Source organism: Pongo pygmaeus, chromosome 2, assembly GCF_028885625.2.
Source record: "Pongo pygmaeus isolate AG05252 chromosome 2, NHGRI_mPonPyg2-v2.0_pri, whole genome shotgun sequence".
NCBI lineage: Eukaryota > Metazoa > Chordata > Mammalia > Primates > Hominidae > Pongo > Pongo pygmaeus.
The window spans coordinates 55,785,691-55,807,738 of NC_085930.1; the positions used below are offsets into that span (position 1 = coordinate 55,785,691).

The 22,048-nt window shown below is 50.0% G+C and overlaps 1 protein-coding gene across 8 annotated transcripts in view; it reads right to left on the bottom strand.

Annotated features, from left to right (window-relative positions):
* The window catches only part of SEMA5B (semaphorin 5B), a 120,166-nt gene extending 98,378 nt beyond the window's left edge, over positions 1-21,788 (bottom strand). For 3 of the 8 annotated variants that reach the window (XM_054482454.2, XM_054482452.2, XM_054482455.2), the window contains exon 1: positions 21,335-21,716. The gene's annotated coding sequence lies outside the window, so the exon portion shown is untranslated. Of the gene's footprint in view, positions 1-21,262; positions 21,309-21,334 lie in introns of those variants that run through there. The other 5 variants (XM_054482451.2, XM_054482446.2, XM_054482449.2 and 2 more) reach the window with 3 other exon arrangements.
* Positions 21,789-22,048: the final 260 nt, after the last annotated feature.

Below are 22,048 nucleotides of genomic sequence, written 5' to 3' on the forward strand. Positions count from 1 at the left end.
AGCTGGGAAAAGCATTTCATCCATCTTTGCGTCTCCAATGTCTGGTGTTGGTAAATGACCTCTGAGGGGTGGCTGCTGGGTGGTACATGAAACAAATGAGGGGACGACAGAGCAGGATGGGAGTAGGTGACAAGTCAGAGCGTGAAAATGAAGAAAGAGAGAGAAAAGAAGAAATGTCCTTCCTTTCCTGTCACCCTCAGTCTCCAGGAACTAACAATGCTCCCCAAATAGTGGCCCACACCACTGATTAGGTAACTTTTTAAAGTCACCTCAGCTCCAATTAGAAAAGGATGTTAGTAAAGCTTTCCCATACCAATTTAAATAAACACTGAACACATTCAACCTTTAAACTGAATGGAAATCTCTATTGTAAACAACACCTTCTAAGGGGCTTGCTGGTGCTGCACTGAGTGCTGAAATCAGGAATTGGGAGATTTGGAAGCTTGGGTGGGGCAAACCCTTTCCCTAACTCTGGGCTGCTTTGGTTTTCTGGAGGAACAGGCACTCAGGAGGCTGAGAGAGCCAGGATGGCAATTGGGCTTTTTTAAGCCAAGGGAAGCCTTGGTCTTCTGTGTTGAGCAACGGCCAGGCCTGGGAACCCACAGAATCATCCAATCATCCTTACCACCCTCCCCCCATCTATGTTCAGTTCTGCTCCATACACATTCCCTACCACCACCACCCCCATTCTCAGAACAGAAACACAGCCGCTTAGATGAAAAGGGCAGCTGCTTTGCACCACAAACAAGCCCTCCCACTACAATCCCAGCTGCATTTTCAGATATTCCAGCCTCTCTTTGCATCCCCGGGTCTAAACTATAATGGAATAATTGGAATAAAATATAAAGCAGAACTTCCCACCCAGAAAAGCATGAGGAATGAGAGGGTGGTAATGTTTAGACATAAAAGAACACTCCCACAATGTTACCCTTGCCCTCTGAGCATGGGGCAAATTTGCAAGCCAGCGTACCCTTGGGGACATCCCCTGACCTCCCAACACCTACTCATGCACACGGATCTTGCTCTTGCCCCCTTCCTTCTGCCCCACTCAGTGTTAGGGCTGTATCAGGGCTTTGCTCTCAGGAGCTGTGGGTGGACAAGGGCACACTAGATAGCCCTTGGGACTACCTCCAACATACACAGACCCTGACCCTCCCCTCGTTCTCTAGGGTAGATCACGAGGAAGCCAAAGCCAGGATAACCTTCTTTGGCCACCTCCACCCTCACTTGAGAGCTAAGTGATATCTGCTAAGCACTTCTCAATTGAAACATTGATTCTTCCCCTTATCCATACTGCTATGGTCTGAACATCCCCTTCAAATCTCATGTTGAAATTTAATCCCCAATGTAGCAGTATTAGAGATGGGGCCTTTGAGAGGTGATTGGATCATGAGAGCTCTGTCCTTATGAATGGACTAGTTCATTCATGGGTTAATGGGTTATCATGGGAGGGGAACTGGTGGCTCCTTCCAGAAGAGGAAAAGACTTAAGTGAGCACATTTGCATGTTTGGCCCCCTTGCCATGTGGTACCCTACACCACCTTGGGATTCTGTAGAGTTCCCAACAGCAAAAAGGCCCTCACTAGATGCAGTCCCTCGACCTTGGACATCTTAGCCTCCATAACAGTAAGAAATAGATTCCATTTCTTTATAAGTTACCCAGTTTCATGTATTCTGTTATAAGCAACAGAAAATGAACTAAGACAGATACCAAGTACAGTATAAATCTAATTCCAGTATACTCCAGTATAGTGTAATTCCAGTTCCAGAAATGCCAGGAGGCAGACCAAACTAAGGAAAGACACAGTAAATGTATAAGCCACTGTCAAAGTATAATTTTCAAAATGCTCTCATATATGTATATTTATTTAACTCATTAATGAGGAATAGCAAAGCTGGCTCAAAAGAACTTGAAGAACAGGGTTTGCATGATCAACAAAGGCATGCAGAAATAAGTCTGTTATGTCGAGACAGAGCTGTCCTACAGGACAATAACACCATAACTTTTGGAGTTATCTTTTCTACTGGAGAGAAATAATTTGCATCTCTACTTGGTAAAAATCACTTGCAACTTATCCACCTATATGTTAACATTTAGCTTCATAAGGTCTGGCCTCTAATCAATAATAAACTGGGAATCAAACACTGTTTTTTCTATCTCCCCTGCTTAGAATATAAACTCCATAGGGACAGGGTTCTTGTCAGTACTTTTCCCTTCCAAGGCAGTGGAAGAGTATTCGGCACCTGTAGATGCACAGTGGGTATTTGTTAAAGGATTATTTGAAGGCACTCCAGAGTTCGGGGTCCAGGAGAAGGGGCCTCGTGCATCAGGTATGGCTGGATATAGCCCTGATGGGTGGGTGGGATCCGAATGGGAGGAGAGGAGAGTGGAGGCAGAGGAGAGAGTGAGGACGAGGTGTGGAGGAGAGTCAGGAGGAAGCTGGGGAAGGACAGGGTTTTGAGAAGATGTTGTCAACAATGTCAAATTTGGGAGATTACACAGATGCAGTAGGTAGGGACTACGCATTCGAAAGCTTGGCAGACAAGAAAAAGCATAGACAATCCAGGAACCAGCTGAGTTTGGTGCAGGTTTCTGGAGAAGGACCAAATTGGGCCCATTTGAAGACAGGGGGAGAGAGGCGTGGCTATCCAAGCAGCAGGTAGGTGTCAACCAACAGTGGCAGGGGTTTCCCCTGGGCTCAGGGTTCAGGAGCTGAGGGGCACAGAGGCCTGCAGCTGGAGCTGGGGGGCTGCAGCTGCCCAGGGCTGGGTGTCACCAAAGGACAGCCCGAAGAGCAATGCCCTGCCTCCCACCACAGGTGCACCTTTGATGTGGCTCAGGCTGCTGGGCAGAGGAAACCTGAGCTTCCCAGAGCAATCTGCTCCATCAATGCTACCCAGTTTTCAACAAGGCTGCATAAGACATGGACCCAGTGGACCCATGGCAGGGCAATTGCTTTATGGACAGAGCGGCTGGCAGGAAATCAAGGCTCAGTGTTTCAGCCTGAGATGAAAGGGAGCTTTTACCCAGATTCCTATCAATGCACCCACACTGCACTCTCCACTCTCTGGAGAGGGGTTCTCAGTGCAGGGAGCGGGGGTTGAGACTCCCCTACTTTCCTCTCCATTTCCTCACTTCCTTCTGGGGAAGAACTCACAGTGGGGGTGTCTTTAGGTGAGGGGACTGTGGGTAAGGGAAGGGTCTGTGTTAGGTTTTAATTATCTAAGCTTCTTCTATGGGATGAAGGAGGGTCCTGTGAACACATCAGGGATAAACACAGAGAATACAAAATGTGTTCTGCCAAGCCTTGCACATCGTGCCTACCCACCACTGTATTTAAAGATTTACTCCCTCCATCCACACGTATGTGTGTGTGTATGTGTGTCTGAGCGTGTGTGTGTATGAGAGAGAGTGAGAGAAAAAAAGAGAAAGAAAAAGAAAGACAATGCTATTCCATGGTTGCTCCGCACAGCAACCAGCCCATGTCCCTTGCTCCATTTCTAGCCACTGAGGCTCATCAAGTGACCTTGAAATCCTGCAGGGGTTCAGGACCTCTGGTCCTCACCCTACAGTGGAAATAGAAAATCAAGGATCCTCTTTTTGAGAAGATGCTCTACCCAGGCTTTGAAAGAAAGATACAGGAGGGAGAAATTGGGATATTTTATGGCTTTAGCTCTCTCTTTAACAATAACTAGACACACATTTACTGAGGCCTTGGTGCCTGGCTTTGGGCTGGGCAAAGAGACACAAAGACAAGCACTGCTCTGTCCCTGCCCTGGGAAATGAAGCTCATAGCAGGGAGACCACATGGTGATGCAGTACAGGCAGCACCAGGAGCTGAAGGCAAAGGCGGGAAAAGGTGCCTGATTCACCCGGGAGCCCTAAAAAATATGCTGATGCCCAAGTTCCTTGATGGATGAACTGAGTCCCTTTTTGATGGTGGGGCCTGGAGGACCAGAGGTGGCTGGCTCTGGATGGGTGAGAGGCGGGGAGTGCCTTTGGGAGGTTTGGAACCCCAGGGCTCAGGGCTGGGGCCTGACACCCCATAATCCCCCAGCATGCTCACACCAACAGCAGAGGCCATGTGGTAGAATGGGGCAGACCATGGAATTTGGAATTGGAAGACAAGGGTTTAAAATTGCCTCTTAGTAGATGTACGACCTCGGTCATACCCTTTCTGGAGAATTTCTTCACCTCTAAAATGGGTATAACGGTACCAAATGCAGAACTTAGTAATTGTAAGAATTAAGTGAGATAGTGTACAGAAGGCATTAAAACAGTGTCTGGCATGGAGTTCAGGAAAGGGAAGTTGTGGCTTCTGGGAGAAGTAAATGAGGATGCAGATGTCCTTCAACAACAGTGAAGTGGTCCATTAAAAAATGGTTTCAGCTGGACGCGGTGCCTCATGCCTGCAATCCCAGCACTTCGGGAGGCTGAGGCGGGCAGATCACAAGGTCAAGAGATGGAGACCATCCTGGCCAACATGGTGAAACCCCATCTCTACTAAAAATACAAAAAATTAGCTGGGCATGGCGGCACGTGCCTGTAGTCCCAGCTACTCAGGAGGCTGAGGCAGGAGGATCACTTGAACCCGGGAGGTGGAAGTTGCAGTGAGCTGAGATTGCGCCACTGCACTCCAGCCTGGTGACAGAGCGAGTCTCCATCTCAAAAAAAAAAAAAGATTTCTCTCAATATCATCATCATTTAGCCCAGAGCAGGTGAAGGTGAATTATCTGGGACTCACCACCCCAAACCTCTACAGCCAATAGTAGGTGTGAATTGGGCTGAACATGTGGGCTGACAGCCACGGGCTCTGTCACTGAGGCCAGGACATTCCTGTGAAGATGGGGGCAGACAACTCGTCCTGGGAGCCTACTCTCAAGTGGACAGGCCCAAAGGCCATTCTTGAGCACACAGAAGTCGGGGGAGATGTACAGCAAGCCCCTCCTCTCATGTAACAGCTGAGCCCCTTCCTCCCAAAGCTGCCATCTCACAACCCTCACTCTCCCACCCCCAACAGAGCGGCAAAGAAATGGAAAGAGTGTGTCTTGGGGTTGGTGATTTAGCAACCAGAGCCTTGGTTTCCCTATTCATGAGATGAAGGAACAGCTCTTGGGATGGCCCCCTGGGGATTACGGAGCCTGTGTTTAGAGAACAGAATGCCTGTCACATCGAGCATCCAAGACATGGTCACCCCATTCAGCCTCTGTGTCACACCTGAGCAAGGTCAGGCTTGTGCAGTTCAGTGTAGGAGACTGTGGGGCAGCCAGGGCTCGTCCCAGGCTTTGATTTACCCACATTCCTTGTGCATATGGAAAGATCTAAGGTGGAATCTGGGGTTTTGCCTAAGAAGGGGGGAATCCTGAATTCAGGCCCAGCTGGAAGGTGGGGTTTCCCCAGGACAGCAGACTCTGCCCCTGGGCCTCTGTGAAATGAAGCCCTGCCCAGCGCACACATGCACAGAGCCTGCAACCCAAGGTTAACGCCTGCATCCTGGAAGCTCAGAAAGAGAGCCCAGGACACACGCTCCTAACAGAGGAACAGGCACCAAGGCTGCTATCCCAGAGAGGCCACAGGAGAGGGACAGCCTGGGAACCAGTACAGGGCTAGAAAGACGAGGAGGCCATGGCAATGCTGGCTGAGAAAGCACTTCCTGTGCCAAATGGTAGAGTGGCTTCCCATGACCTCTCCAGGACACAGAATGAGCCAGAAACCCCCCTCTGGGGCTCCCAGCAACACAGCGCTTCTGAACAACATCCCTGCAGGGAAACCCTGCCTCCTCAAATTGCTTGACCCTCCTGGTTTCCAATCTCCCTCCAACACCACATGCATTTCCTGGGCTCTGTCTGGCACTGTGCTCCACAGGAGCCACAGGAGAGGCCCAGTGTCAGGTGGAAAGAGCACACTTTGGCTTCACTGTGGCCTAGGTTCAAATCCTGCCTCTACCTCTATATAGTTGTGAGATGTTAGGCAAGTTTCTTAACCTCTCTGAGGTCTTTTCCTTATGTGTAAACCACGGCTCATCGCTCCCTCAGAGGCCTTTATGAGGACTTCAGTGAGAGACTGGCCCGTAGTAAGTCCTCACACATGGTAGTTGTTATTTGAGAATACGAAGCAGATCCCATCAGAATCCCTGGGGCTGAAGGCTTTCACCCACCCCTAAGGCTTCTTATGCCTTCTCCCCCATGTTCTCCCAATCCCTACCACCATTTTCCTCTGTGCCCGTGGAGGAGGCCACAGCACCGAACCAGGCCAAGATTCATCCTAGGTTAGAGAGATTTCCCCAGCAGGTGACCAGGGCAAAGCTATAGGCATGGCCACTCCATCCCTACCCCACCTAGGCCCCAGGTCTGTATGGAGCCATCCTCCCTGGTCCTACCCTTTCAAGGAGAGGCATCCCTGAAGTGGAAACCGCTGCAGACACTTAGCCCAGTGTGACAGTCTCTGAACAATCCTTCCTCCCAGCAGGACTGCACTGCGAAGTGTAATTAAAGCCACAGGTTAATTAGGTGTGCAGCCATCTTGCCAAGAGGAGCACCTCACCTCCTCTCATCATGCATCCAGAGGTTCAGGGCTGCAGGAGGCAAGAAGGGGACCCACACTACCTTCCCCTCTCCTCTTCCTCCTTCACCCCTCCACCCCAGTCCTAAAGCTCTCCAGCCAGGCCACGCCAGAATTGCCTTCCATCAGCTGTAGTCTAACTGATGACATCCTTTCTTCTACAGTTGGATGGAGGGAGTGGAGAGAACAGACCTGGTTGTGATTAGGACTTCATGGAAGGTGCCTGGAGAGGTGTCCTTAGAGATGGACAGAGCCTTGAGTCGCCTCCCGCCCTCAGCCCAACCATAAGGAGGAGACAGTGTAAGGACTGTTTTCAATGCAGGGTCCTGCAGAATGGAGCCAGGGATGGAGGCAGTGCAATGGATGAAGGAAAAGCGGGAATAAAAAGAACACACTGGTCAGACACAAGACAGAGTTGGGAGGCACTGGCCCACATGGCTAGGAAGCCTGGGATTGGCTTAGTAGTTATCTAATAACTTCCTATCTCAGCCTGGCTCAGTCACTCCATCTGTAAAATGGGGGTGCTGTGAGGAATTTCATGAGCTAAAACACATGCAGCCTTTAAAACAGGCTGCTACAGTGTAAGCTCTCAGGAAACCAGGAAATCCTCACAACACCCACCCCCTTCTGCAAACTGCTGAGTCCTGGGCTCCAGCTCGCTATCCACTCTGCAAAAGGACCGGTTCGCTTGGTACCTTGAGGTCCCAGGTGCTTTTCCAGGTGACCTGCTATACAGAAAGGAACTTGTGTCATTCAATTCCCATGACAACCCTCTGAAGTAGGTATGATGGCCATTTTACATATGAGGAAACTGAGCCTCGGAGAGGAGAAATCATTTACCCAAAGGCCACTCTAACAGTAAATGGCAAAGCAGGTGTTCAGACCCAGCTCTGTGTGGCTCGTGGTTTTCCTCCTACTCCAAGCTGGCTTCCAAGCCCTGCTCCTCAGCAGAGTGTCTGAGGCCCTCACTTCTAGCTCTCCTCCCTGCTCCCAATCTAGCCAGATTCACGCACCCCGGTCCAGCCTCTGGAAGCACACACCTCATCTTCACTTATGTGCTTTCTCCACGGAGTCAAAGAGCCAGAAGAGAAAGGAGAGAGGGAAAGGCTTCAGGGAAGAGGGGAGCTGGAGGGTAAAGGATGCTGAAGGGGAACGAGGCTGCTGCTCATCGATCTGGGAGGCTTCTCTGGCACGTCCTACAGCTGTCTCCAGCTTGGCTTCTGTCTTCCCCATCAGGGTGCAGTATTCCACAGGAAGGAAATGGTGAGAGGAGCTTTGGGCACAGGAGGGCCAAGTCGGAGGCTGGTGAGAGGCCCACAGAAGCTCCAGCTGCTCTGAATGTGTTCAAGCCACTTGGCCGGGACACACATCCAGGGAACAGGGAATATGCAAATGAGGCTCAGAACAGCTGTAGATTCCTGATCTCATGGGAATCCTGATAGGATCCTGGCAAGCACTAGGGCAGCTGGGAGGCCTCCAGTGGGCCATGCAGTCCTCACTTCCAGAAAGGGGTCTGAGGTGGCTTTTGCAAACCACAGAGGTCAACTCAATGTGCCTCCTGAAGAGACTCTAAACGAAGGCTAGTGGGCATTTGAGAAGGGCGGCTGAGATCACCAGCAGACAACATGTGTTTGATAGCATAGTCCTGTTAGGCAAAGCGCATCTCCTCCACTGACAGGGTCACCATGTTGGCAGACAAAGGAAATGGGGTTTGCCCATCAAACAGATCTTAAATGAAACATCCCACAAGCTCTTCATGAAATCGTTGTGTATAAGCTAGAGAGAGGAAGCTGGAAGGCAGTAGCATTAGTGGGACATATAGCTGGTTGCACTGTTGTACCCCAAGGGGGCTTAGCAATGGATCGCAGCCGCCTACAGGGAAGTGTCCAGGGGCCATGCTGCAGAGCTCCAACCCACACCACCCCATTCTTAGCAAATCCTTGGATCAATATACAAGAAGCACTTGAAGCTGAGAGCAATAGCAGATACATTGGCTGACGGAGGCAGGATCCGAAATATCTTCATGAGCTGGAGAGATTATTTCAAGATAAAATAAATTAGGGAAAAATGTAAAGTCTCAAAACAGGAAGTCAAAAAGCTACAGCACTGTTGTAGGATGAACCGTGTACCCCCACAAAGCTCACAGGTTGAAGTTTTAACCCCCTGTATGTCAGCTTATTGCCTTATTTGGAAACAGGATTGTTGCAGATGTAGTTAGATGAAGTCACACTGGAGGGTGGGCCTCAACCCAGTATGACTGGTGTCCTTATAAAAAGGAAAAATTTGGTGACACACACGCACACAGGGAGAACGTGTTGCAAAGATGAAGGCAGAAATTATATTGATGCTTCTATAAAACAAGATGCTTCTATAAACAACAAATTATATTGATGCTTCTATAAACCAAAGAATGCCAGCAAACCACCGGAAGCCAGGAGGGAAGCACGGAGCAGATCTTCTGTCATATCCCTCAGAAGGAGCTCTGCCCACACCTTGATCTCAGACTTCTGGCCTCCAGGACTGGAAGAAAATAAGTTTCTGTTGTTAAGCCCCTCAGTGTGGGGTGCTTTGTTACAGCTGCCCTAGAAAACTAATACAAACACAAAGGTAAAATTGGGAAGATGCAGCTGAGTGCGTCGTGTTAAAGAGACCCTGGGGTGCTGGTTGGCTGTAAGCTCAGTAGAAATCAGCAGTGCTGTGTGGCTGCTAAGACAGCCAGCTCAGAGTTGAGGCTGTGTTAACAGAAGGTGCACTAGCTAAGCTGATACGGGTATGCTGGTCAGGCCTCACCTGAAGGGCCACCTTTGGTCCTGGTGACCTCAACTGGAGAGAAGTGGGAGATCTTCAGAGTCCTATGCCCAGAGATGAAGAAACAAGCCAGAGGAGGACTGCTGAAGTGGGGAAGAGGTGGCAGGCTCATCAACTTCCAATGTTTGAAGAGCTGTGGCATGGAAGAGGGATGAACAGCCAGCCACAGCGAGAAGAGATGGAACCCACAGGGAGAGAAACAGACTTCAGAGAAATAATTGTATTAGGCAGTGTCACCCAAAACATCAAATGGGCCATCTCATGGGGACCTGAGCTCTCTGTCTCTGAGAAACTCAAGACTCCACCTGCTGACCACTCAGTAGAGACTTGTGCCAAAGACTCAGGCAACTCGCAGCTCCAAAGAGGGTCCACTCACATTCCCAGCCTGGCTTGACACCAGCAACTCAAGATTCTTACCTATTTAAAGTTAGAGGCCACCATGCGATGTCTGGGCCTCAAGACTGTTCATCTGTGGCTTCAGCAGATTAAACTGTGTGCTGACACAGGGACTCATGGGCCTCAGAAGATCAGGTTTGGTGAGACCGAGGTCCACTGGAGGGATGAACCTGCTCATGCTCACAGAATAGGGGTCCCAGGAGGATGAGGGGTGGGAAGGAAAGCTGCCCTGACTCTCCACTGTCCAGGGAGTGAGGGAGCTGGCAGCCCGAGCCTTAATTGATCCCTAATTTGAGGAAGCCTCACATTGGTGTGTGCTGTGAGGAGACACAGAGGAACCTACACCCAGACCTCTCTTTGAGGGGCTCAGGGAAAGCTCACTGGGAAGACAGTATTCTGTAGGAGAGGCAACTGTGATGCCGGTAAGAAGATGCAGTGATCCCTAAGTGTACCTGGGGGATCAGTCACAGGACCTCCTGCAAATTCTCAAATGCACAAATGTTCAAGTTCCTTATATAAAATGGTGTAGTGTTTGCCTATAACCTACACACATCCTCCTGTATACTTTAAATCATCACTTAATTACTTGTAACACCTAATACTATGTAAGTACTATGTAAATAGTTGTTATACTGTATTGTTTAGGGAATAATTACAAGAAAAAAGTATCTGTACATGTTTAGCATAGATACATTTAAAAATTTAATTTAATTTAATTTTTTTTTTAGAGACAGGATCTCGTTCTGTCGCCCAGGCTAGAGTGCGGTGATGCTATCATAGTTCATTGCAGCCTTGAGCTCCTGGGCTCAAGCAATCCTCCTGCCTCAGCCTCCCAAGCAGCCAGGATTACAGGTGCATAACACCACACCTGGCTAATTTTTAAAAACCCTTTTTTTGTAGAGATAGGGAGAGCCTTGCTGTTGTTCTGGCTAGTCTCATAATCCTGGCCTAAAGTGATTCTCTGGCTTCAGCCTCCCAAAACACTGGGATTACCAGTGTGAGCCACTGTGCGCAGCCTCAGGTGCATTTTTTTTTTTTTTTTTTTTTGAGACCCAGTCACTTTGTCGCCCAGGCTGGAGTGCAGTGGCGTGATCTCGGCTCACTGCAAGCTCCACCTCCCAGGTTCACGCCATTCTCCTGCCTCAGCCTCCCGAGTAGCTGAGACTACAGGCACCCACCACCACGCCCGGCTAATTTTTTGTATTTTTAGTTGAGATGGGGTTTCACTGTTAGCCAGGATGGTCTTGATATCCTGACCTCTGATCTGCCCGCCTCAGCCTCCCAAAGTGCTGGGATTACAGGCGTGAGCACCCGCGCCTGGCCCAGATGCATTTTTAAAAAATATTTTCAATCCAAGTTTGGTTGAATCCTCACATGGATTCCACAGATACAGAGGGCTGACTATACTTCCCAGGATTATTAAATAATGAGCTCATTTAATCCTCCTTTAAACACAGCCCTACCTCATCTTACAGTTAAAAAAAAAAAAAAAAAAAAAAAAAAAAAAGAATGCTCAGAAAGGGAAAGGAACTTATACAAAACTCACAACCAAAAAGCAGCCATGCTGGGTTTGAAGCCAAGTCTGCCTCATTTTCAAACCCATACTCATTCCAAGGTTCTCCAATGCTTCCCTAGTAAAGGGTTGCGGGTTGTAAGTTTCAAATAAGCACCACAAGCATCCAGCAACAGAAAGCATGACCTAATGTGGTCTAAAGCAGTGTCTCCAACTTTAGCATGCAACAGAATGACCTGCAGGGCTTTTAACAGCACAGGTTGGCCGGGCGCGGTGGCTCACACCTGTAATCCCAACACTTTAGGAGGCCGAGACGGCTAGTTCGCTTGAGGTCAGGAGTTCAAGACCAACCTGGCCAATATGGTGAAACCTCATCTCTTCTAAAAATACAAAAATTAGCCCGATGTGGTGGCGGGTGCCTGTAATCCCAACTACTTGGGAGGCTGAGGCAGGAGAATCACTTGAAACCAGGAGGCGGAGGTTGCAGTGAGCCGAGACTGCACCACTGCACTCCAGCCTGGGCGACAGAGTGAGTGAAACTCCATCTCAAAAAAAAAAAAAAAAAAAAAAAAGGGTTTTTTGCTGGGCCCCAGCCCAGCAAAAGGTTGGTTGAACATTTTTAGTGGGTCTGGGGTGCAGCCCAAGAATTGTTGCATTTTTAACGAGTTCTGGTGGCACTAATGCCAGAAGTCAGTGGCTTTGCTTTGAGAATTCCTGCTCTAAAGAAATCAGGAAAGGAAGTTGTGTTCCAGCCTCAGAGCCGCAAAGACATAGAGGTACACTGGTTGGATGACCACCTGTTCCCAGGGCAGGAGTCCTACAAAAGCCAGAACTTCTGGCCAGTGTTGAAACAGATTACTGTTTACCCATCTGGTTGGGAAGATGCTCATTCTAGAAAACGTAGGTTCCTGTACTTTTCACTCTGGGCTCTTCTGGTTCTCCCGGGCTGATGAGTATGTTTTTCCATAGGAAGTCCTGCTTCTTTTGTGGTTGACCACAGTCACCTTCAGCGTTTTCTCCCTGTCTTAACAGAGGAGCTTCTTTCACCAGACCTTTTGTGGCTGGGCTTCCCAACCTCTTCCTGATGCCAGATGCCCTCCACAAAGCACACCTGAGTTGGGCAGGGTCCCCTCCCAAATTCATATTCATAAATGAGCACAGAATGACCAGGAAGAACCCAATCTGGACCCCACATTTCTCTTAGCTCCATTTAAGATGGTGTTGTTTTGAGCCACCCCATCACCTTGTTGGCTCTGATGAAGCCTGTGCACAATTAAACACCTCAGATCTTTTTCTCAGGACCTCAGCCAAGTCAGATCTGTCCCTAACATCCAATTCTCCACTTTAAGCAGTATCTGATTTCCAGTAGAAGTCAAACTGCCTATTCCCCGTCATGACTATAGCACGCCTCCCTGACAGCCTTATATTCCATACCGGGAAAGTAGCACCCAAATTCTTCCAACAGGCTGGAGAAGCTGTAATAGGAATATGTCATAACTTGGACCTGCTCAGCTGCAAGGCATGCTGGAATCTTGGCAGCTGGTCAATGAGGAGCAAGAAATGTTTTCTAGCATGGGTTACCTAGATAAAGGGATGAGGACATGACCCAGGAAGTAAAAAGGAAAGGGGGATATTGATGAATAGCATCCCCACTCTCCTGCTATTTGTACTGAGAAATGCCCCTCTTCTGCTGGAGAAAGACACAGCATATGTCCATGGGATGCTGAGGGAACATTTGTGAACAACTTGTTGACAACAAGCCAAGAGTTAACACCAAGAGGATTGAGAAAAGCGTATGTAGTGGTTAAATGTGTAGGCTCTGGGTTTAAATCCCAGCTCTACTACTTATTAGCTGTGTGACCTTGGGCAAATCATTTTATTTCTCAAGGTTTCAGTTTCCTCATGAGGAAAGTGGAGATAAAAATAATATGTGGGCCGGGCACAGTAGCTCATGCTTGTAATTCCAGCACTTTGGGAGGCCAAGGGAGGTGGATCGCTTGAGCCCAGGAGTCTGAGACAAGCCTGGGTAGAAACCCCATCTACATGAAACACAGAAGTTAGTCAGGCGTGGTGATGCGTGCATGTGGTCCCAGCTACTCGGGAGGTTGAGATGGGAGGATGGCTTGAGCACGAGAGGGTGAGGCTGCAGTGAGCTGTGATTGCGTCACTACACTCCGGCCTGGGTGACAGAGTAAGATCCTGTCTCAAATAAGTTAATAAATATTTTTTTAAATGTGTACATAAGGCACCTGAGGATTAAAAGAGATAATGCACATAAAAAGTTTACCAGGCTGGTGTATAGTAACAACTCTATAAACCACAGCTGTTTTTACGGAACACTAGCCGGAAGGCACTGAGTGTTACGGCTCAGGGGCTGGAGGTACGAAGATGAAAGTGCTGAGCAGGTGAAAGGAGAAACAAGGATGCTGGAGGTGTGGGCAGGGGAGCCTAGGAGTTCCTATGAAGGGAGAGGCAGCATTCTGTGGAACTGATCTGGAGGCAGAGCCTAGGACCAAGGCTAGGTCGAGGGATTCTGACCTCAAATCAGGGAGGGGGAAGCAGTCAGCGCAAAGCCTCAGAGGAGAGCAGTGAAAAGTGTTTCTTAAACTCTGAATCCAAAAACTTTTTATTGCTGTAGGAAGTCAGTCAAAAATGGTCTAAATGGTCCATGTGAAAAAGCATCAATATTCCACTTCTAGAAATCTGTTCTGAGGAAATAATCGTTGATAGGCACAAAGATTTATGTGCAAGGATGTTCACTGCAGCATTATTTATAATAGTGAAAAATGGTTTACAATTTAAATGTCCAACCACGGGGGGGTTGTTAAATAAATTATGGCGCATCCATATGATGGAATACCAGGCAGCCATTATAAAGCCCATCTTAGTAGGATACTTAGGAAGAGGGAAATTATCACAATATGCTGTTAAGTGAAAAGGCTGGTTACAAAAAGTACAATCACAATTTGGTTACATACCTATCTAGACGAAACACACAAAATGTTGAATGAATATTCATTACTTTTGTAAATGCTTTTTAAGAAAAAAATGACCAAAAAGAAGTAACCAGACAGGAGCTCTCACAATCAGCTTATAATAGAAAGTCATTAAATTCAGAACACAAACAGTAGCTATGATCTGAATGCCAGGAGCTGTAGCTGGTGCCCATTAGAAAGGACTTGGCTGTTTAGAAGGGTTGAGGGCTAAGAGGTTCTGCATGCCATTGGCATGAGGCCAGGTAGAGCCTAGAAAAGAAGATTTAGGTCAGTGGCTCTCAACCATGGCTGCCTATTCGAAGCTCAAAAAAATACCAGTGCCCAGGCTCCCCCCGCAGAAATTCTATCTTAATTAAGGTCTAGGATAGGGCTATCAAGTATATATTTTTTAAAGCTCTGCAGGTGATTTTTTACGGAAGCCAGTGAATTATGTGTTGAGCTGGACCAAGCCACGGTTACCTGTATACAGAGGTAGACTTGAGGCTGCTCACACCACTTCACAGCTGCCTTCTCTCTGGACAGGGCCCAGCAGGAAAGTGAGGAAAGTCTCACTCTGGAACCTGGAGAGCTGTTGAAAGGGAGCGTGTGCCCCAAGGCACCTGGTCTGTGTAGAAACATTACCCTCAGCCTTGGGGACATTAATGTAAGTGCTCTTTAGACCTCGCCTGTTTGGAGCTTTTACCACAAGGACACTGCTCTACACTTAGACTCCTGATGGGACCCAGGGTACCCCTGATGCCAAACACTGAAAGTCCAGGCTCTACAAAAGGAGGAAGGAAAGAAAGCCCAGATCCTGGGAAATCTGCAGGGGTCTGACCCTGCATCAGCCAGAGCTAGTGGTATTTTCCTCATCTGTCCTGCTTTCGGGCAGAAATACACACCAACCAACAGGGCAATGTGTAAACCTTAAAAGCAGTCTGCTTTGAGTGGATGAGCCCTCTCAGAAAGGGCTCCTAGTTTCCCCCAGGCGCCTTTAGGGAAGAGAAGCAGAGGGAGCTGGCTGCTAGAAACAAAAGTTTGTATTAAATGATAAGATCTGCCCCAGCTTCTCACTACAGATATAGAGTTACTCAAGGCACCGAAAGCAGGGAAAGAAGAGGCCTGAGTTGGGTGCTTCACACACTTGTCCCTGAATAATTAAGAGCCAACTGCAGCTCTTTTGTATTCCTAACAGTGGGTCTCCTGGGGGGCCTTCGGGACAATGGCTAGAAAAGTAGGGAGGGAGCTTTGGCTCAGGTAGACCAGTGGGGTTGGCAAATAGGGATGGATCTAATTGTTATCCCGCAAGCCATTTCCCTAAAGTTGCCTCCCAGGGCGGGCTTACATCAGCTCTGGCAGGGAACGAAACTGCGGACAGAACTGCGGTTAATCCGATGGTCAGCTGGTAACACACAGATTTGGAATGCCTTGCATCTACATTTATATGTGCATATATGTATGTATGTTTATATGCACATGTGTGCCTCAATATACAGCAGATTTACCTTCCAAATGATGTTTGGCTCAGGCTGAGGCAAAAAGGAAAATGCATTCTCTGAAGATGCAGCGACTGGCAGACAGTCAGATGGGTTAACAACAGGGGGTCTGGATGGTAACTGGAAACTAGCCTGAGACTCACATTCTCCACAAAGAATCCACAGAAAAGTCAATGAGCCACTCCTGGAAAATCAAGAAGCGACTGCAATATCCATTCAAAACCACTGACTTGAGGGCCAGAAAGGGCTTTAGGATTCTTCTGAACATCTCCCTTTCACAGATGAAGAACCCAGTGGTTTGGCAGAGGTGCTCAAACAGAAAAGCCTCCCTCATTTCTAACCCAGCCTCCCCACTCTGTAACTGAAACCTCTAATTTGATCCTCAGGGGACTGGCAGGACAGATGGTCACTAAATATCCTTCAGGTACCAACCTTTCCCATCACAGAAGATGCTGGCCAGGACATTTCTGGTTCAAATGAAAGATACTCTGATAATATCGACAAGACTTCAAATTCAAACGAGTTCCAGGCGCAAGTCTGATTAAGTCATCCTTATTAAACGCAGAACAATGAGGACAGTGTCATGGCGGGATTCAGCACGTACAGCATTGCCTTTAAAGCTTTCATGTACTCAGGGAAAGCCCGATGGAATCCTTGTCCTTCTATTTCAAGTCAGAGAGTGGAGGAGAATCAGCAGACCAACTGCCAAGAAGAGAGCTCAAGGTTAAACTCTCCTGACCCCAGTCCCCATCCCAGAGGTCCCTCCTTCTGCTTTCTCTCCTGTGCCCAGCAGCAAATTGGACAGAAAACCATCTTCATTTTTTATTCCACTTAGAAGCCACCAAGTCGAATAATTTCTCACTGGTAAGTCTCCCACTCAAATCAGGACTGAGAGGCCATTCTGCAAGGTTTCGGTTTCATCTCTCATGCTCACTAAAACAGAAGGGAAGGGAAGCATCATGGCAGAGCCACACAACATTCAGCACCCTTCTGTCCCTTTCCTTTCAGAACTCGACTCTCAGCTGGAACTTCTCCCTGCCATTTTCTAGCATTCAAGCTGGTTATAAAGGAAATTTCTTCAGAAGAAAAGTATTGGAGGAGATCCATCTGAAATAGTGAATGGCATACACGAAGATCCTGTTCCAGATTACCCATTAGAGGATCATCTCCTCAACTAAGGCAGACATCATCAAACCAAAAGTCACAGAGAGGGGGGTTTGCAAAAGTATAGCACGATGCCAGTGAAAAATCCAGGTGTTGTCCACACAAGCTATAAATGAAGGGCTCAATTCTGTCAATTCAATGAAATTCCATTAGTCAAGGCATTTGCTTTGGCCTCTTGCCATACATTTAAGACCAAGTTAGTTAAGTGTTGTCATAAATTCAAGGCCAACTTAGTGATGGGTAAACGCACATGCAAAGATCTGAATGTAAAGAAAACTCGTTCATTAGAAGTAACTATTTCCAGCACACACACACACACACACACACACACACGAAATGAAGACAAGCTAGTGATCAAGGTGACTGAATGAGGCAAAAGATGGTCCCCAGAACCCACTGGGGTTTAGATCTTTGAGTATAAATAACACTCCCTCCAAGCACTTGTGCATCCCCAGAGCTCCGGATGCCCAGATCTCCAGGAGCCTGGCTTTGCCTGTATTTACACCACAGGTACAAAGTAGGTGTTTAGCTTTGATGAGTGAGGAATCTGAGGCACAGAGAGGGAACTTGGAACTAGGAAACAGCTAAGGTGATAGAATCCTAGCCCTCTCACCCTCCCCCAAAACCCTGGAGTCTAAGTCCTTTGGACAACTCCACATTAGCTCTCAGGTCCCCCAGACAAACCCACAGGGGAAAAAACACCACAGTAAATCACCACAGATGTCGAGGCAATGCTGATAATTGCGCACTCTTAGTCATGTTGATTTACCCCATCCTGGGAGATCAGAGGCATATATTGTTTACTGTTGTACCCATGGCTCCTAGAACAGTGCCTGGCACATAGTAGGTGAGTGAACACAGGAGTTTACTGCCACTGATGGTCTCTTTCACCCTGTACCCAGGCAGTGACAAAGCCAACACTTGAAGATCTTGGGAAACATCTGTCTACTGCCAGGGTGTAGGTGGTGGGGCCCCAGAACTCAGCTCTGGGTTCTTTAAGGCAATATAACCTAACAAGGTGGTATGCACTTCTAATCAGGGATCTTGTCTTTTTGGCCTCTTTGTCCATTCTACCACCTCAGTCATCAGTGAAAGTGGTGAACTGGTTGGCTGGTAATGAGTTGCTAACTCAGATCATTGGATATAAGAGGGTGACCAAGACTAAGGACAGGAGTGTCATGGTCAGTGTTCAAATAATTGAACCCAATAGCATCATCTTCCCAAATACACATACTCCATCCATAAATGTCTGCTGTTCCTCTATCCCCTTGATGGGTTCAGGCATCACGGCTTTCTGGATGTTCGTTGGAATCTGCAAACATCCAATGTGAGCTTCTAGTCTTATCTCATCTAACCCTATTGCTACATTAGATGAAACAAAAAGTTATGGTTGAATTTTCTCTTTTTTGTAAAGAATAAAATTGGTTTACACCCACTGGATTCCTAGTGGGAATGGGGACAGGAGATCTGAATTCAGTCTTGGCTCTGCATGTGGAACCTTATATCAATGGATGTGATGTGCTCAGATTTGAGTAAAACGAGATGGCTCCCTCAAGGAACTTATCATCTGACAGAAGAATCTTAATGGGCCCTGAGAATGAGGGTTAGCCAAGGGCCCAACAGGTCAGAGGTAGAACCAGGCCATGAGATATTCCAGTCAATCCCCAAGGTACATGGAGACAAGATAACATGTACATCCAAGGCAGATGAGCTCACTTCTTAGAATCTTAATATCTTAATCTATAGATATAAGGGGTCAGGCTACTTAAAGGCTGTTAATTGATTTTGTTAGGACCATTTCACTTGGCCAGTTTGGCTTTGAACTCCCAATTGTCCATAAGCTGGGCCACTCTAATTGCCTAATCAACACATTGTGACCTGCCTGCCCTCTGTAGGCATTTGAATTTGTGCTTCCCCTGACATGGACAATCTCCAGGGCCTCTCCCAGCTTTGAGTCTCAATAAGAAGTGACCACTGTAGGGTCTTTCAAACAAGCCAGGAAGTTCATCCTAAGACAAGAAAGTTTCTGGGGCTCCTCCAGTCCTAATGGGGAGGTAGCAATCTACAGTGTTGGGCTGGACCTCTCCGCTTCTCTGGTTTTCTAGTCTGGCACTAGAAGTGGTAAAGGAACTTTTTCCCCTCGCTAGTGGGAAAGGAGGTGCTGGCTGTCCTATCTCAGGGCAGAGTCAATAAGCCCAGCTCTCTGTCCCACCTGAGTCATCGAGCTTTCTTTAACCCTTCCTCTCCTAAACCCTTGGGTCATCAGGCACCTTGCCGCCTGTACAGCCACTGCATGTACTTCTCCATGTTCTCCCTCCCCAAACACATAGACAAGTGTCTCAGGATCAAACTGGTGAACTTAGTATCCTCTCTGGGCATGGGCTTGGCCCTGTACCTCTTTTTATCTACCAGCATTTAGCATGGTGCTTTGCACACTGTAGGTGCTTAAACGGTGTTAGATGTCCACGGTAATGATTATGGTCGCTACTGTTGGCTTTGGAGGAGGAAGGCTCTGGCATTGGCTGCTTGGAAAAAGGGATGGAAGATCTGCCATTCCTTCCCAAACTGGTGGTGATAGGTGTTGATATGGAGAAAAGAGCTCCCCCTGAAACCCACACTCACCTACACACACCTTTCCCAACACAGCAAGCCAGAGGCAGCCCTGCCTCCCCAGTGGTCTACCCCCACCTCCCAAGGCCCGGAACAGTTCTCACCGCCCCGTGAGTGACCAAGTGGCAAGTTCCCGCATCTCTCCTATATTTTCTCTCCTTTCCTCCTCCGTTGAAAATCTAGACTTGGGGCAAGGTACTGGCTGTTTCTTTCCAAGCTGCTTTTAAATCTGCCCCCCTTTTCCGTAGTTGTGAGGTCCAGTTGTAAAGTTCAAGCTCCCCTCTTGCCCCTTCCTCAAGGTCATCTGTCCCGGCTTAGAAAAGGTGAGAGGCCACTGCTGATTGCCAAGAAGAGAACAGGCTTAAAAAGATGAGCTGAAGTGGGGAGGCCGAGGAGCAAGCAGTCAGGGAGGGCTGTGGAGAGAGGCCCCGCGGCCGAAGTGGGTCGGAGTGCCTGAGAAACGCGGAAGGAGGTCGGATTCACTAGGGGCTGAAGGAAAAAGATGGGGTTAGGGCCAGAGAAGGTAGGATCGTGGTGAGGTCTAGACACAGGCAAGCTTCCAAATCCCCAGTCCCAATTCCGTTGACCGGGAAGGAGTGCACGACAGGGTAGGCAGCCCTCCCGGCTCCTGCTGCTCTCACCCCGCCCCTCTGCAGAAAGCCTAGGCAGGATCGCAGGGGTGAGGGCAGAATCCAGCGCTCCTCTCTCCCCATCCAGACTCGCGGCCCACTCCCGCCTGGCGCAGCGGGCAGTCGGAACTATCCAAAGACTGGGCTCGGGGTGGGGGGGTGGGAGGCGGGGAGGAGGGGGCAAGAACCGTGCTGCAGGTGGTCCTCCACCTTGTTTAAAGTTTGCGGTGGGCAAAGGAGTCGGCTCGGTTGGGCCGGGTCCTCTTGAGCCTCGCCTTCTTCCTCCGCCGGTCCCGCGACCACTTCCCTCTTGGCTCCCGCCCCGCGCGGGTCCCCGATCCCCTCTCCCGTCTGCAACCCTCTCTGTGCCCGAGCGCCCCCCGCTCCCTCCCTCCTCGCTGGCTCTCCCGCAGGACGTGAGCGGAAAGTGAATGGGCAGCCCCAACCACAAAGACAAATTACCATGAGAAACATAAATCGGGAAATCGCCGCTCGCGTCCCCGCTTCCAGCTGCCGCACCCCTCTCCACCCTCCCAGCCGGGAGTGCGGGGCCCTGAGCCACTGCCCCTGGAGCCTGGTGGGCAGAGTTCATGCTCCGCAGGCCTGGTCAGGGCAAGAGTGTCCTGGAGGGGGGTCTGGGAAGAATCCGGGCGGCGGCTCCGCAGGCGGCGGCGGTGGAGCGGGGACGTCCCTGAGCGGGAGATTTCACACTCTGGGCGGGCCACGCGTTCCCACGCGCCTCGCCGCCCGCACTCTCCCTCAGTGCTGTTTACTAGCCGGCCCTCTCTGAGCCTCCATCTCCGCACCTCTGTCCCTCTGTCCCTCCGTCCCTCAGCCTCACTCGTCCGTCTCCTTCTCCAGGCCTGGGTCCCGGGTCCCCATCGCCGCTGCAGCCCAGATGCGCCGACCACAGCCCTGGCAAGGCCCAGTGCAACCCGGACCCAGAGCTGGCTGGCGGCGGGAACGCAGCAGCGCTGAGGGCTCTCAAGCCGAGGTGGCAGCGGGAGACGCGGAAGCCAGGGGACCCCCTGTCCTCCCGCCCGCAGCCTCACCTACCTGGCTTCAACTTGCCAGAGCCCGGACCCCTACCTCCCTACCCCGATACCCACCCGAGTTGCTGAAGTTTGCAAGTTGCAGCCCCAACCCGCGCAGGGGAAGCGCCCGGGGCTCCCGGGACTCACCTCCCAGCGGCGGGTGCAGGTGCCCGGTTCCCCGCGGCTCTCGACTCCCGGGCGGCGCGGAGCGGCAGGGACTAACCAGGAGGGCTGGCGGCCGGTCTAGGAATGGGGCGGCCGTGCAGGAACGGCATCCAGCTCTCAGCGCTCCGGTGCAGTCCCGACCCGGGCCTTCGCCCGCTGCGCTCCGGCTCCCAGCAGCCGCTGGACGCGCTGCCGACCCGCCCGGCTCGGCGGAGCTGGGCTCTGGCACCAACCCCCGCGCTCCAACTAGCTCCCGACCCAGCGCGCGGCGAGAGCAGGGAGCAGGAGACCGCGGGAGCAGAAGGCGGGAGGGGGCGGTGGGGGAGGAGTTGCAAGCAAAGGGAGAGAAGGAGGGGAGCGGGAGCGAAAAAGAGGAGGGGGCTGGAGCAGACCTGCCGCGGCGGGCGCTGCACCCGCCAGCCTCGAGGCGCGCGGAGGAGCGCGAGGGGGCGCCCTGCATCCCGCGGCTGCTCGGCCGACTCCCGCCCCGGGCCTGCAGAGTGTGGTTACCAGCCGGGTGGGCCGAAGCCCCTTCCCTGGCCGGCATTCCGGCGGCGAGACCTAGGACTCTGAGCACTTGCCGCCGTTTGCCACATCCCGCCTTGCCGTTCTCGGTCACCCCATCTCGAATGTGACATCCTCGAGGGCCATCGGCGCGGCCTGCCCACCCCAAAACTCCGGGCCTGAGGAAGCTCC